Below are 12,868 nucleotides of genomic sequence, written 5' to 3' on the forward strand. Positions count from 1 at the left end.
ATGGGGTTAGAATGATTGTTTCCCCTTCTTACAGATGAGGAAAAAGAAGCTTAGAGAACTTGAGTGTTGTGTCTAAGGTCACACACATCAGAGGGGGGACACTAATGGGGAAGAAGGATGAGCTTTGGACCCAGAAGTTGTGTTATCCAACTTCCCTCTGCTTTGGACCCAGAAGTTGTGTTATCCAACTTCCCTCTGTCATTTACTGGCTTAAACTTCAGAGAATGTTTATTCTTTCTTTCTTTCTTTCTTTCTTTCTTTCTTTCTTTCTTTCTTTCTTTCTTTCTTTCTTTCTTTCTTTCTTCCTTTCTTTCTTCCTTCCTTCCTTCCTTCCTTCCTTCCTTCCTTCCTTCCTTCCTTCCTTCCTTCCTTCTTCTTTCTTTCTTTCTTTCTTTCTTTCTTTCTTTCTTTCTTTCTTTGTTTCACAGACAAAGAGACTGAGGTTCTCTGAGAGTAGCATGTTGTAAAGGATTTTGGTGACAGGAGGGCCAACCCAGGCATGAGACAAAGGCATAAAATTAGGGGAAATATGAAGTATGACAGAAAGGAAAGGAAAGAATGTTTTCAAGAGATAATGTTAGCAAAGTACAAACAGGACCACACTGATGAATTCAGGGCCCCTGCATGCTCCGTGCCCCAGACTGAGGAACCCAGGCAGGTCAGGTTTCACAGAGGATGGTGAGTATGGAGAGTGGACGGCAGAGGGAGCCCTAGACGGGTTTTGCTCCAGACTGGAGTTCGGAGAATGAGAAAGTGACATGTCCCTCATGCTATCTCACCATGAGCTCTTGCTTTTCTTTGCTCAGGACCTACCTAGCGCTTCCCTAACAGAAAAACAGGCCTTGGGAAGTGCTGCCTGACTCCTCTTCTCCAGAGCAGGAAACCAAGCCTCAGAAGGATTGGGTCACGGCCCCCATTCCAGTTACACAACTAGTAAGTTGTTGAGGCAGGATTCCAGTTCTTAGGGCTCTGGGACTCTCAAGTGCAGCCTCCTCACCCATAGTCATGTTCTGCACCCCTCAACCTCTCATGGGCCTGCATTCCCTCTCTGTCAGTGCAATCCTGGGTACCAACGGAGTTCAAGGTCACTCCCAAAGTAACATGGTCTGTTCGTTTTAGCAGGGACATTTCAAAAACAATGCTTTAACTCAGAGTTAAGAATTTTTCTTAAAAAAACACTCAGCAAGGAGAGGACTGTGGGCTGGTGGCAACAACAGTACCCAGGCCATGGGTTTGGGGGCTTTAAAATCCCCCCATAATTTCCATTTGCTTCCTCTCTCTCTTTCTTCTGAACAACTGGCATCATCTTAATCTTCCTTTCAAAGTTTTGGAAACACAGCTTCAAAACCCTACCCTGGCTGCCCCCTTCCAACCTTCCCCAAACCTCCACCGTGGCAGCTTTGACCATCAGTCCCCAAACCCTGCTCCTGGGTGCGAGGGTGGGTTGTACGCGTGGGTACCCCCAAAAGGAAAGAGCTCCAGCTTCACATCTTTAGTTGCAACAAAATAAAGACTCTTGTCTTCTCCCCTTCCTCCTCTGGGACCCCACTGTGCAGGTCGGCGTGGGACCAAGTCCCAGGGTGGGGGGTGCTCAGCGAAGACTCGGTGACAGACTGATTGATGGGTTCCCGCCTCTGCTTGCCCTTCCGTCCACTCTTGCAAGGCTCTGGCCCGGGTCCACCATCCGGCTGCCTGAGGGGTCTGCTTTTCTTTGTTGACTCAGCACCAGTGAGTCAGGGCCAAGATCAGATGGGGGTTCTGGGGAGCACTGCAGGGCACTGGGGAGGGAATACGAATTTAGTGGCCCAAAGGAAGGCATGGCAAGGAGCGTCTGAGCGGAGGGCACTGGGGTTGTGGTCTGAGGGGCCTGAGCAAGGAGCTCACCTGTTGATGTTATTGACCATCAGCCGTTGGTGAATCACTTTCTTGTAGAAAAACATGGGAGGTTGCTCAAATCGTAGTGCCTTTAGGGCCCTAAACATTCCCAGTCTCGTCCCTCTTGCACTCTTACTCTTTTAGAGATGCCAAAATGGAGCCAAGTCCCCATGAACTCAGCTGGTGGAAGATGAGGAGAAAGCAGGTGAGTGCAATTCTCAGATATACCCCAACGGCGATTCAGCCATGTCTTTTTGCCAGAGCTGCTGAGGGTAAAAACAAAGTGGCTGATGACATTTGGTGGCATCCTTGCATGCTTGTCCACCCACACATAGGTCGTATATGCTGGTAGCGGGGCAGGAGGAGAGTTGGGTGTGGCTAGGCAGGGGGACAGAAGCTAAGGAGACATCAGCCTTCCAATAACACTCAGGAAGGAGGGAGAGGAGGGGAAGAGGTAAACCAGTGACGCTATTCTTGCTCATTCAGGTAAGACAGTTATGCCAATGCCCTCAGAACCACGGACATCGTGGCATCCTGGAATCGTAATGCTGGAGGTGAACTTAGAGGCTGTCTCCTCCAACCCCATCATTTTCAAGAGTGGGAGACGAAGACCCAGAGAAGTGTCGTGACCTGTCACCGTCATACAGCCGGATGACAACAGAGCCAGAAGCCGTAATCGGGGCTCTTTCCATGACGAGAACCCGGGATCAGATCCGCAACAGGCTTTGGTGGAGTTCAGCATTGTTTTGGCCACAGATTTGCAGATGAGCGATTCATTACTGCCCGGGGGCTGAGACACTCTAGAGGCCCTTGGTTCGACATATCTGTTCCTCTGAAAGAAGTAGTCTCTATTCAGGTCAGTTGAACTCTTGAAATTTTTTCGCTCTCAAAAGCCAGGTCATCAGGAGAAAGGGCCCTGGAGAGTAAAAATGCCTTATCAGAAAAGCTTTCTGCCTACCAGAAGGGAGATGATGCAGGAGGGTCTGTTTCTCGCGAGGTCTACGTGGGCATAAGATATGGCGAGTCCGTGGATATTCTACCAGTGCCATTCTGGGAAAATAGTAGGCCTTCCATTCTCGGGAAAACTCTTATCCCTTGTACCTTTCTCAGGGGGCTGAGATGTGCCTGTCGTGAGGGTTAGTACGATACAATGAACAAAATTCCCTGCGACAAGAGACTGCATACCTGCACCCAGAGCCGCGTGATGAGGCCACCCCACCCCACCCCGGCCTCCTCAAGAGACCCCCCCCTCCCTGGCCACCGCTTCTCTGGCAAGCGATTTTCATCTATTTATAGAAATCTCCTAGCAAGAGCAGAAAGGCTTTCTGCTTTGGTGGCACATTTCTCCCACAGCAAGGCAGCGGCTTTGGAGAGGACAGTGGCCCGAATGGACGTCCCGCACCCAGGAGGACGCTCATCGTCCTCTGTGGACTGGGGCATCCACTCCATTTCCCCGGTGCTTTCCTCCAACATGCTTGGAGCACAGCGCAAACGATTTTCTTAACCCTACAAGATCCAGGCCGTGGTGAAAAACAGGTCTCGGCTTCAAAATTCGAGACCTAGGGTGGCCATTTTTACATGCTACCGTATGACAATGCCACAGACTCTTAGCAGGTCCAGATGGACGGGATCTTAGGGTTGACCCCACAGATGTGGCACAGAGGTGAAGAGACTGGGCTGTCGTATTAGACCACTCACATTACATCACTAATTATTCTTGGTATCTTTACTTCCTTGGGCAGTTTCCCAAGCTCTCCAGGGCTCCCGATCCCTTGTCTATAAATGAGGACAAAGACAATACCAATACCCACCTCCTAGGTTTGTTGTAAGGACAAAATGAGATGCTTTTTCTAAAGTTCTCAGCCTGACACATGATAAGCATTCAATTAATGTTGTATATTGTTATTATTATGTTATTACTTTTCCCCTCACTTTACAGAAACTGAGGTCCGTAGAGGTATATTTTAGGAAATGTATTTTCCTCTCTTAAAGTCACAAAAGCAGCTTAGTTGTGTGTTCACATTTTCATTGATTAAAAAAAGGGGTCATGTGGGCATCTGGCCATGAGCCAGGAAAGGCCAGGTTATGTGGCAGTCACAACTCCCTAATGCCGGGGCTTACAGCAGAAATGTTCATTTCTTGTTCGTACTCTTTGTCCATCGTGGGCTGGCTTGGGGCTCTGGTCCTATTGTCATCCTTGTCCTGGGGCCTGGGCATTTGGAGCACAAACCTACTCTTACGGCCTCCATCTGGAAGGGATTCTGATCATTTCTGCCCGTTTCTGGTCAGAGCAAGCCCACATGGCCATATGGCATTTCAGCAGTGTGTGTAAGCATGACCCCTTACGGGAGGCAAGCAGGTGCTGGTGAAGAGTGCTGCCATCTATGGTGATCCTGCTACACAAACGCATGTAATCTTAGTGGGACTGACCCTCTGACGAGAAACAGTTGAGACACCTGCCCTCAGATGTCAAAACTGATGAGAAAAGTGAAAAGACCCTTCATGTAACATTAAAAGGAGCATCAATTGATGCCCACTCCTTGAAATAATTCCTCAGAACCCCCAAACCATGGTCAAGATAAAAATCTCCATTCCTTGAAAACCAACCACACACAGTCATTGTTGCTCATCCTAGAATGAGAGGGTCCTTGTACTAGGATGTCACAGAGTTCGCTTTGCTGTCCCACCCCAAAGTGTTTACCACCCATCCCATCCCACTGCTTACCCTTTGTGGTTCATTCATTAACCACTGCTGATTTAGTGGTGATCACCGGCCCAGATGGTGGAAACACAAAATAGGGAGGGACACAGCCCTTGTCCTCAGGAAAAGGGGTAAACTTCCTCCGAGTGGGGGAAGACTAGAAGTAGAGTCAACAAAGAGAATGTAAGATAAGGGCTGGTATGGTCTGGGTGCCGTAGACCCACAAAGGAAGGTTACTTACTCTAGTCTGGGGGTGTCAGAAAAACTCAAGTTGGGAAGGCTGATATTGTGGAAATTTTATTCTTAAGGAGGGGAGGGAACAGTGCAGTAGTGCATCGATATTGGGGACAAAGTATTCTGTTCTTTAGAAGTAACTGTTCAGGGGGCGCCTGGGTGGCTCAGTCAGTTGAACGTCCGACTTCAGCTCAGGTCATGATCTCCCACTCTGAGTTCGAGCCCCGCGTCAGGCTCTGTGCTGACAGCTCAGAGCCCGGGGCCTGCTTCCAATTCTGTGTCTCTCTCTTTCTCTGCCCCTCCCCTGCTCATGCTCTATGTCTCAAAAATAAATAAAAACATTAAAAAAAAAAAAAGAAGTAACTGTTCAGCCTTGTAGGTATTTCTCATTCATTAGCAAGTATCTTCTGAGTGTTGGACACTGGCAATACAGCAGGCAGTTAAATGACATAAACTGTGCCCTTTGGGACTTAACTGAAACCAGGGTGCTGAAAGAATGGGTCTGGGGTCATCCACAGTTGCAGATTTGTGGGGCCCACACCAGAGTCTCTACGTATAGAACCCAGAAACTGGCATCTTAAACAAATGCCTATGATATTTTTATCACACTCGAAATTTGGGGGTTACTGCTTAAAAGGCAGCCATAATATTGATAAACGTGGAGAGGACCCGGGGAAAACGGGGTGCGTATATTGAATTAAGAAATACGTTGGAGTAAAAAATATTTGTGCTACCTGTGGGTCAGGGGCCAATGCCCGGTGAAGTGCGGTACAAAGGTTAGAGACTTTGGCATTTCTTTGTCAAGCCTGCTGTTGGCTTCAGTGCACTACCGGCTTTCCAAGCCAGCTCTCCTACGCTAATGATCTGCTTTGTTTTTAAATTTGTGTTGTCTTTTTATCTCTCCCAATAAAAAAATTTAATGGCAGAATCGGATACTCACTTTGTGTATAACAACCAGTGAGGGGTAAAGATGATTAGTGCCTGGGGAATAATGACATCTCTCAATTGGCTTGGAGTTTACAAAGAACTTAGAGTGCCTCCGTGGATCTTCACCCAATCAGTGGAGTTAGGTCTTCTACTAGCCTTATTTTGCAGTTGAAGAAACTGAACTTGGAGAGCATAGACAATCTGCCCAAGGTCACGTAAGGTAGCTGGTTAGCTAGCTGTGCCTGAATTGGTGAACTTCTTTGAGATTTTAGCCTTTGGGATTATTCCTTTGACGCTAAGGATCTGGGTGAAGAGTTTGCCTCATTTGCAGCCAGGCTACCTCTGACAGAATTGGCTCCTTCAAGAAAGCCCCATGAGCCTCACCCTGATCATGTGATCCTCCTCTTGAATCCTGGCGTCCTCTAACACTGCTGGATCAACAAGAATGAGGTGGTCCAGGTGAGAGTGAGGGACAGAAAGCAGAAGAGAGAATCAAAGAAAATGTCGGAAGATGGAGGCCGCCTCTCCCACTTCCTAAATGCAGAGTGCTGTCTACAGCGTGCTGGACCAACCTTGGCAAAACATAAAGAAGTTGTATGTGGCCTGCAGTCCTCCTCCCCTCCCCTCCGCTGTCTCCCTCACTCCTGTCCACTACCTAACTTTTAGCTCGGTGGTCTCCTTTCCTTCCTAAAGAGACTGTGAACTTCCTCAAGATGAAAGAGTTAGGGGGCCGATTACGTTACTCTCCCCAGGGGCATGCTGGTGCTTTGAGCATAAGGCCATATTGGGAGCTGCAAGACCTAAAGGAACGATGATTAACAAGCGCTGGGAAGGAATGGTCGTTGTTGGCCGTTATGGGTAATCCCAGATAGCTGTTTTCCGACCTCTGGTGAGAGAACAAGCCATAGAACCAAGGACCCTGGAGAGTCTCCTTCCCTTCCTTGTGATGACCCTGACATACCAGCAATAGCAGATGGCTTTGGCTTTAGAAAGCTGGGCTAGAATTCCAACTGCACCAAATGCTCGCAGTGACCTTTGACAAGTCTCTTCACCCCCGTGATGCTCAATATCCCCATGTGTTGAGTAAGGATAGAAAGGCCTGCCCCACCCTCCTCATAGGGCGGGCACGAAACTCAAAGGAGAGAATGTACACAGCTAAGTTAGTGCCAGCTGTGTGGTACCAAAATGCCACGGGGAGCAGTAGCAAGTGAGAATGGAGCTGGGGAGTCCCTGAGGACAGGTGCTTTGTGAATGACCACTCTGAGTCCGGTGGAGGACTCTCCTTTCATCCTATGATGGGCATGAACACGGGTCACCGGCGAACTTGTAACGGCAATCAAAAGTCCATCAAAAGTCAAGTGGAAAGGACTGGTTCAGAGGAGGAGCTTAACCCCACTCTCTAGGTTTCTATGACTCTGGCTCTCCCAGCTGTGTGATTCTGGGGAGGTATTCAATTTCTCCAGGCCTCAGTTTCCCCATCTGTGAAATGGAGATAATAAGGATCCCTATCTCAGTGAGTGGCTCTAAGATTTCCAATGAGACAAGAGTGGAGCATTCAGCAAAATGCCCAGCACCAGAGAGAAGCCGCAAGCATTAGCTGTTATTATCAGTGTTATATTTGACTGGTATATATATATATATGGCCTTAACTACAGCTGCTCACCAGGAGTGTGCTGGACAAGTGTGAGAGACACAGGCTAAGCATGTAACAAGTACAAGAATTCGTTGCGTATTGACACTGGTACACAGCGCGGCTGGTACAAATGCATAGCGAATTGGGTGGCTCTGTGTCCCTTGTGCTCTCTGAGACGTAGGAGTAAGAGTGGCCACACAGCAGCCCTGTGCAGCCACATCCCGTACAACAGGCGGCATCACGCCCTTTGTCTGGCCTCACGGTCTTCCATTGGGTCCCTAAAGGGAAAGAGAAGCGTGACTCTCTGGGAAGCTCTTAATCCCGGCCATCTGGCTGCTTCCAGCCCTGCCTCACCTTCCTCTGCGAGTATATGAGTCTACGGGAGCCGCCAGCCCGGAAGCCCCTCCAAAGAGCTCTCCCTTCGCCAGCCCCCCACCTCACATGGAAATGAAGATGAGGCTGCAGGAGAGGCTCGAGCTCCTGGAGGGAAGACAAAGGCCCGGCCGGCACCAGCGTGCAGTCCCCAGCTTGCACTCTCAATTTCTTCCTACTTCTGCCTTTAAGAAGCACCCCCCTCCCCCCATTTGTTTTACTGAAAGCTGATCCCTTCTGGAAACCTTGCAGGGGAGTTTTGTGCAGTCTTGCTGATTTATGGAGTCAATGGGAGGCTGGGTGGGAGGCGCCGAAAGAGGGAAGGCCAGCCCCTTTCACAACGGGGTGTTTCAGAGGTGGTGGGGTGGGGCTGGGTGGGGGACTGGAGGCCCTGGGCTCCATCGCCTCCATAAATAAACGGCATCAGTGTGGGTGGAAGGGTCTGACAGTGCCCATGCTGGGGGGCGGGGTTGGGAGGGGAGGCCGGCAGCGATTGGCGATTGGCGATTGGCGGAGATTGGCCATCTCAAGGGCAGTGGTTTGGGAGGAAGTGAGTGTGGGTTCCTACCGCCCAGGCCACCAACTCACAGTGCCTTAAGAGCGTTGCAGGAGGAAGAAAAATTCTAAGTCTTGAAACAAAAAAGATAGCAAGAGGAAACTGCATGACCAAAGTGAATACATGTTTAATTAAAACTTCTCCTTGTGACACCTTCGTTAGCTAGTAAACATAACATGTACAAATTTTCTATGAGAACAGCTCTTCGTTGAGGTTTTCATATTTTGCAGGAATCCCAGGGAACACAGCTATTAACACCCCACAATCGTAAGCAACCATAAATTTAGTAAGTTACTAATAGTCAAACCACTCCAAAAGCAAAATTAAAAATCCGCTTTCGAGATTGCACGGACAAAATTTATTCCGTGTGGATGCACTCGGACATGCTTGATGTGATATGGAGCCTCCAGAAGCTCAAGTGTCCAGGGCCCAGGAGCTGTCAGTCTGCCAACAAGCCTAGACAAGTTGCTCTCCTTCCCTGACGCTTTCTTTTTGTTTGGTGAGGTCCCCAAGTTAGAAGCTCCCTCAGTGTCTTCTCCATCTAAAAATCTGGGAATAATTCTGTGGTTTTTTTCTTCTTTTATTACTTTATTTCTCAGCCCAGAAGATCTAAAGGGTGATTAGTAATCAGTCAATCATTGGGCACCGGACTGGGGCTCTCCTGCGAGGGAGGCAGTTGAATGAGGCTGGTGATATTTTTCTACACTCTGCATAGAACCTTTATGACTTTCATCATATTCACATAGCATCTCACAAGTATTCAAGTTAATCATTTTCTGTAAACCATCTCACTTTGTTTTTTTCCAGTTTATTCAAAAATAAAGCAACAGGAACAGAAAAACAGAATTCTTCCACCTGCCTTACCCCCATCACCCCGCATCCGCTCTCCTCTCGTTGCCAACAGATGGATTTCTAGTATAACCTTCCTAGGGCTTTTTATGCACATGTGACAAAATGCAAATCTACTTATACCCCCATGTTTTTTCTTTAAATATTTTATTTTTTTTATTATTTTTTTATTTATTTTGAGAGAGAGAGAGCATGCACAAGCAGGGGGGAGGGGCAGAGGGAGAGATAATACATTTTTTAATGTTGATTTATTTTTGAGAGATAGAGAGAGAGGAGGGGCAGAGAAAGAGGGAGACAGAATGCAAAGCAGGCTCCACGCTGTCAGCACAAAGCTCGACCTGGGACTCAAACCCCATGATCCATGAGATCACGACCTGAACCAAAATCAGGCATTGGACGCTTAACCCACTGAGCCACCCAGGCCCACCTATCAGATTTTGTTTAAACCAGACATCCTATGGATGAATCTTTGGTTTTCTTTGCTATTACAATAGTGTCATCATGGATATATCTCTGTCTAAAATCTATGAGTATCTTCCTGTTTTTCCTTCTTGTATCACTTTATTTTCCAGACCTCGAGATTTAACATATATCATTTGGTTTGTACAAAAGTATTATGGACTGAATGTTTGTGTCTGCCCAGAATTCAAATGTTGTAGACAGGGCCTGTGAGGAGGTGATAAAGGTTAACTGAGACCGTGCCCTGATCCGATAGAGCAAGTGGCCTTGTAAGAGGAGGAAGGGACCTGTGAGGATGTGGCGAGAGGGCAGCCATCTTTGTCAACTTTCTTCACTGTAAAGTTACTCTTTTTCCCCATTTCTATACCGTGCGCTTTGGAAGGAAGTCGCTACGCCCAACCCACACTTGTAGAGTGGGGGGTTATGCTCCCCTCTTCTTGAGAAAGGATTATCTATACAAATCATTTGGAATTCTTCTATAAGAGAGATTTTTCTCTTCTTCCCATTTATGTATTTATTCATATATTTATATCTGTGTGGATTCCTGACTACTTTACACTTTGGGTTAGAAATCATTGCTGCTTTACTTTGTTGCACAGATTTTTCCAGCTTTGTCCATTGAGAGCCCTTTTAGTTGGTTCCTGTGTCCCTTTGACACACTCCTATTAATGTAGGTTTAAAAAGTTGCTTTTAATATTTTTTGAGCACTTCCCTACTTTTTGGCATTGTAAGATGTTCCAGGTTCATAATGCGTGTGTGTGTGTGTATGTGTGTGTGTGTGTGTGTTTGTGTGTGAGTATTTTTTTTGTCCTGCAGTCCTAGAATCAGCCACTTCTCCAAAGAACCCTGGTTCCTTGTATTGGAGAATGATATTAGAAATCAAGATCTGGATGCTGGGTGTACATGTAGCCACTTGAGTGTCAAGTCACATTTTGAATTCACTGAAAGCATTCAGGACGCCCATATTTTCCGTCTCTTCTTCTTAACCCCCCTGATGATGCCCATCTAAGTCAACTGGCGACCTCACTGTTTCCTCAAAAGGCCTTGGGATCTCCCTCCCTCTTCCTTCCTCCTTTCCTCCCTTTCTTTCTTCATTTATTAATTTTTCTAAGATTTTATTTTTAAGTAATCTCTACACCTAACGTGTGGCTCGAACTCACGACCCCAAGGTCAAGAGTCACATGCTCTACTGACTGAGGCAGCCAGGCGCCCTTCTTTCTTCATTTAAATTGTGGCCCGCACTTTGCCTAAATCCTACCCATCCTCAGGTCTCAGTCCTCCCTCTACCACCTACCCTCACACCGGCTTCCTTTTCAACATTCCTTCCTGTCTTGTTTCTTGCTGCAGGAGGCTCCAAAACCTCAAATTCAACAGAGGCCCAAGTTATTCCTGGAAAGAAAATTCCACAAAACCCAAGCAGAATGGAATTAGGAAGGGAAGACACCGCCTAACCAACATGTTTAGTCTCTGTTCTTTTATTAAAATGAGTTTTGTGGTTGAACCCATATAGCTCAACTATCTGAGTTTTATTAGGGGTTTTCTGTCTCTCTACACTCCTGATACAGGCATCAGGGTTGAGTTTTATGATTCAGAGTCAGAGCTGAACAATGCAGTAGGTGCAGCATCTGTGAAGAAGCGATGAGGGTGATTGGTACTTTGAGATCAGTCCATCCAGCTTCTCCACTGGAGTTTTACAGATGGGGAAACTGAGTCCCAGGGAGGGGGGTGTGGGGAATCTCACCCAGGGCTATTTGGCTCATTAAAATGCAGAGCTGGGTCTAGAAGAATTTTTTTTAAGTTTATTTACTTATTTTGAAAGAGACAGAGAGAGAGAGCTGAAGAGGCAGAGAGAGAAAAACCCAAGCAGGCTCTGCACCGTCAGCACAAAGCCCGATTCGGAGCTCAAACTCATGAACCTGAGATCATGACCTGAACTGAAATCAAGAGTCAGACAGTTAACCGAGTCACCCAGGCGCCCCCCAGAAGAATTTTTGATCGCTGTCCAATGCTGTTTCTGCTACTGTGTGAAAGGGCTCAATTAAGATTTTTCTTCTCAAGAAATTTGTCTAAACATCCCCATCCTGCCTCCAGCGAGGCACCCGACTACATTCTGGCTGGGGGCCGGAGTGGGCAGCCCCGTTCTTTGAAGATACACGGGTTTTGGAACCAGTGAGACCTGCACTGAAAGCCTAGCTTCACCTCTTTACAGCCATTTAATCTCAAGCAACTTCTCAGAGTCTGTTTCCTTACCTGAAAATGGGTTTAAGGATGCTTGGGCCACAGGAGCGTTTTTCGGTTTAAGTAAAAGCCTGGATATGAAAGCACCTGGAGCGTGCCAAATATGTAACTGGCACTCGGCATTTGTCCAAGGAATCTGAATCTGCTGGGATTGTTCTGTAACTTCTCACCTGGTGCATTTGGTATCGTGAAACCAATAGAAAGCTTCTCTGTTACTTTTATTTCCTTTGTGTCTCTACAGAGCTGGACACACAGCGCTCAAAAATTCTTGCTGAAAGAAGGAATGCCATAAAGAGCAAAATCCGCTCTTTGGAACTCACCCCACAGGGGGGCCAGTGGAAGCGCAAAGGGTGTCATGGAATTTCCCGGGGCCTTTAAGCCATCTAAAGGGGGCCTGCCTTCTGCGGGTGTGCGGGAGCAGGTGAGAGAGCAGTCACACTGCCCTCTCATTTTACAGATGAGGAGACTGAGGCTCGGGTCAGGAGGGAATTGCCTGAGGCCCCCCAGGGAGGGCTCTGCCAAGTGGGCCTCTGCCAGCTGGCCAGGGTGGAAGGCTGATAGAGCATATCCTGGGGACTGGGGCCCCTGTGCTTTCATCCAGCCCGGCCTGCCTGTCGCTGCTTGGGGCCCGGGCATGTTCACGGCTGAACAAGATGTGGCAGGAAACCATGAATCAAGGCGGGGGAGGGGGTGAAGGCATTAATGAAGTCGAGCTGACTTCTGGGTCTAAATCCCTTTCCCTCTCCTCCAAGCTTGCTCTGGCCTGTCCCTGCCTGGAGGAGTCTAGAGGCTGCCCTCAGCTCTGCCTTTCAGATCGTGCCAGGAGCCAGGTGACAGCCGAGAGAAGCCAGGGAGAAGCCAGGGCTGGCTCAGTGTGTGTAGGGAAAGTCAATCCGAGACCAAGCTTGTCAGGTGGAAGGATGGGTGCCTTTCCTTTTATGGGTGCAGACTTTTAGGAAAGGGAAGTTTCCTTTGCAGGAAGTTTATCTGTAGGAGGCGGCATGGCATTGAGCCAGAGTCGGCA

This window comes from Leopardus geoffroyi, chromosome C1, assembly GCF_018350155.1.
Source record: "Leopardus geoffroyi isolate Oge1 chromosome C1, O.geoffroyi_Oge1_pat1.0, whole genome shotgun sequence".
Taxonomy (NCBI): Eukaryota; Metazoa; Chordata; class Mammalia; order Carnivora; family Felidae; genus Leopardus; species Leopardus geoffroyi.